Consider the following 3,573-nt stretch of genomic DNA (forward strand, 5'->3'; position numbering starts at 1 on the left):
TCCCTTTTGCCCTCCTCTCTTCCCCCTTCCCCTCTGGTAACCGCCAATCCAATCTCTGTCTCTATGTGTTTGTTTGTTGTTGTTATTATCTACTACTTAATGAGTGAGATCATACCGTATTTGACCTTCTCCCTCTGACTTATTTCACTTTGCATAATACCCTCAATGTCCATCCATGTTGTCACAAATGGCTGGATTTCATCGTGTCTTATGGCTGAGTAGTATTCCATTGTGTATAGATACCACATCTTCCTTATCCATTTGTCCCTTGTGGATTTTCTTATACACAACTGTTGGTAATCAAATGTATATATTTCTGTTGAGTCTGTATTAGGAATGGAAATCTGCGTCATGGTGATTATGTATATACAGCCTAAGTAAACATTGCCAAACACTGTTTCAACATGGATCTAAAATTTACACTCCTACCAACGGTTTCTCCATATCCTTGCCAACACTTGGTATCTTCATTCTTTTAGCCATTCTGATGCTATGTGGTGAAATGTGCTTCCTTTTTGTTTTTGCTATTTATTTTTCCAGGAAGGAGACCACTTTTATTGTTCGGACAGATGCCCAGAGTGGGGCAGGAGGGGCTGGGGGCCGGTCCCTGACAATAAAGGTGCCCTCCGCAGACGTGGGCTGTGTTGCCAAAGAAAGGCGTCTTCATGCAGCCAGTGCAGAGCTGGTGCATCCAGAGGGGCTCCTGTGATGCCCGGGAGTGCGGGGCTAACAGAAGGTGAAGTCTACGCTGTAGTTGAGCAGGCAGCTGAGGGAAACCATGCAGGGGCCCACAGGCACTGCAAGAAGTAGGTGGGGTTGTGGAAGTTGTGGAAGATGCTCCCGAACTGAGTGTTGAACAGGACTTGGGTGGTGCATCTCAGCTCCTGCCACTCCTTCATCCAAGCACCCGGCACCTGCTATGGCTCCGTGTCCTGGAAGGTCTTCCTGTGCTCCAGCAGCATGGTGAGCACGGCTGCTGAGTCAGTGAGCGCGGGTTCTGCTCTGCGTTGATGATGCAGATCTGACACTCTAGCATGGGCACGATGGTGCCCTCACTCCAGGTGTGCGGCAGCAGGAGATCTGCCAGGTCACTGTAGAGGTGGTCTCCGAAGTAGAGCATTCAGGGGCTGCGCTGTTCTGTCAGGCGCTGGAAGTCCAAAGGGTTTCCCCACCGATAGATCTTGCCCTTTTCCTGGCCGCTGATGTAGTCTCACGGGAGTGAGCCCTTCTCATCGAGTTTTCTGAAAGGCTTGTGCCAGTAGGTGAAAAACCTGGGCTTGTCTGCCTAGACAATGACCTCCTTGAAGAGTTGACGCTAGTGGAGACCCACCATGTGCCACATCTCTTGTCCACAAAGCTGGAAGGACTGTTGGTGATGAGGCTAGCTGTTTCCCATGGACTGGGCGCTCAGGATGGCGAATGTTTCCTCCCTTCTCCAAATACACATCTCCATGTCCCATTGGATCCACCGGTACATGAGGCCTTTCAGGAGCACATCTCGAAAGGCGTCTGTCTCACTCCTGCAGAGGCTCTCGTGGTCAAACTCCGGGTCGTGGCCCAGAAAGTGGTCCACCACGCAGGAGAGCTGTGCCATCTCCAGCAGCCGAAAGATGTCTATGAACTGCTTGATGGAAGGGCTTTTGCTGTTGAAACCGCATATCTGCCACAGTGGGTTGTACCGGGTGCCCCCAAAGAGGTCAATCACATCCTCGTCCCACCCAGCTGGAGGCCCCAGTAGGCAGTCCTCAGTTGCTCGTAATGGAAGACCTCAATCTTCATCAGAAAGCTCTTCTGAATGTCGTAGTGGAGGCCACGGATGGGGAAGTTGGGGTTGTAGTCATACTTCTGAATCCTCTCTGGGTACTTGTAGTGATCAATCAGGATGTCACGTGTGGCCGTGTACATCTCCAGGTGCAGTGTATCTGCATATAAGTCAGCGTGTAGTTGTAGTCAAAGCTGCAGACCTCCACATCTGTCAGTCTGATCCTGTTACTGGCCTAGATGTGGCTGCCGGGTTCAGGAGACTGAAGACCTGGGCGCGGCGGGGGTGGGCCGAGGACGTGGTCATGCACCAGCCTCTGCACGTTCTGGTAAAGAGCCTACAGATGTGCGCTGAGCTTAGCGCTGCCAGCAGGCACGGAGCACACACTGCCCAGGCAGTGGGCTCTGAACACGGGAGGCCTGCAGGCACGGCAGGAAGGCAAAAATGAGGCAACTGGAGGCCCCCTGTGGCCTCTGCACAGCAGCAGGCCTCAGGCTGTTGCCAGAACCCCGCGCCCATGGTGCCTGCTGAGAGCGCCTGCTCTGCCCTTGGCTTGGTGGATAGGCCCGTCCATTGCCCTCCGATGGCCGGTATAACTATGGTTTTAATTTAAATGTACCTAATAACTAATGAGGGTGAACATCTTTCCTTACGTTTATTGACCATTTAGATATGCTCTTTTTTGAAGTGATTATTATAAGTGATTTTTCTTTTGGACTTTTTTTTTTTTAAGATTTGTAGGAGTCTTTTTATATATTCTTTATCTGAGTCCTCTTTAGTTATATGTATTGCAAATATTTTTCTCTGCATGATGTCTTGCCTTTTCACTCTATGATGTCCTTTGATGAACTGAAATTTTTAATTTTTAATATAACTCTCACTTATTTTTATTTATGGTTAATCTTTATGTCCTATTTAAGAAATCATTCCTTATCCCTGAAGTCATAACATTACTCTTCTATGTTCTCATCAATTGGCTTTATGTTTTCCTAATAATTGATTTTTCGAGAGAAGAAACAGGTAATAACAAAAGGATTACTCATAAAATCTGATACAATTAATAAGCAGTTTCCTACATAAATTTGAAACTTCATTTGATGTTTAAGCAATTTTTAATAATGAAGGAATGTCGACAGAAAATTAGATAGAAGATGTAAAAAATAATACACCCAAATATATATGGTGACTGATGTATAAAAAGGTGGCATTTTTTTAATCAGTGGGTATAAAATTAATTATTTAGTAAAGTGTGCTTCTATATTGAAAGAGCATCAGGGAAAAATCAGTTGTAACCCTTACCTTATTGCTTTCACAGAAAAGTAAAATTCCAGATTGATCAAAGATTTAAACACAAATCATAAAATACTGGAAGGATTTTTTTTTTTTTTTTGGTAACACGAGAGGGGGTAAGCACATCTCTAGACTCAGAAACTACTGAATAAATATTTTTTTAAAGTATACTTTATAATTTTAAAATATATGAATAAATTAAAACAATATATACTTTCATTTTCACATGTAAAGAAAATCAGGGTATGTATTTGCAACAAATAATATACACAAAAGATTCATTTTATACATTATAAAAAACTTACTAATCAATAAGAAAAACAAAGATAGCCATTTTAAATAAATAGGATGGACCAGGTGTGTTCAAGGACTATAAACATGAACTTCACGGGGAAAAAAAGGGCAAATGGCCAAAACTATATGAAAAGATGCTCAAATTGGTCAACTTCACATACAATTAAAGACATATTAAATCAATGAAATATTATATATATGATTGCCATTGTTTAAGCAATAAATAC

General features: G+C 43.9%; 1 pseudogene; it reads right to left on the reverse strand.

The window, feature by feature from the left end:
• Positions 1–490: 490 nt before the first annotated feature.
• LOC131422863 (5'-nucleotidase domain-containing protein 2-like) lies at positions 491–2,281 on the reverse strand (annotated as a pseudogene).
• Positions 2,282–3,573: the final 1,292 nt, after the last annotated feature.

Source organism: Diceros bicornis, chromosome 3 (genome assembly GCF_020826845.1).
Source record: "Diceros bicornis minor isolate mBicDic1 chromosome 3, mDicBic1.mat.cur, whole genome shotgun sequence".
Lineage (NCBI taxonomy): Eukaryota > Metazoa > Chordata > Mammalia > Perissodactyla > Rhinocerotidae > Diceros > Diceros bicornis.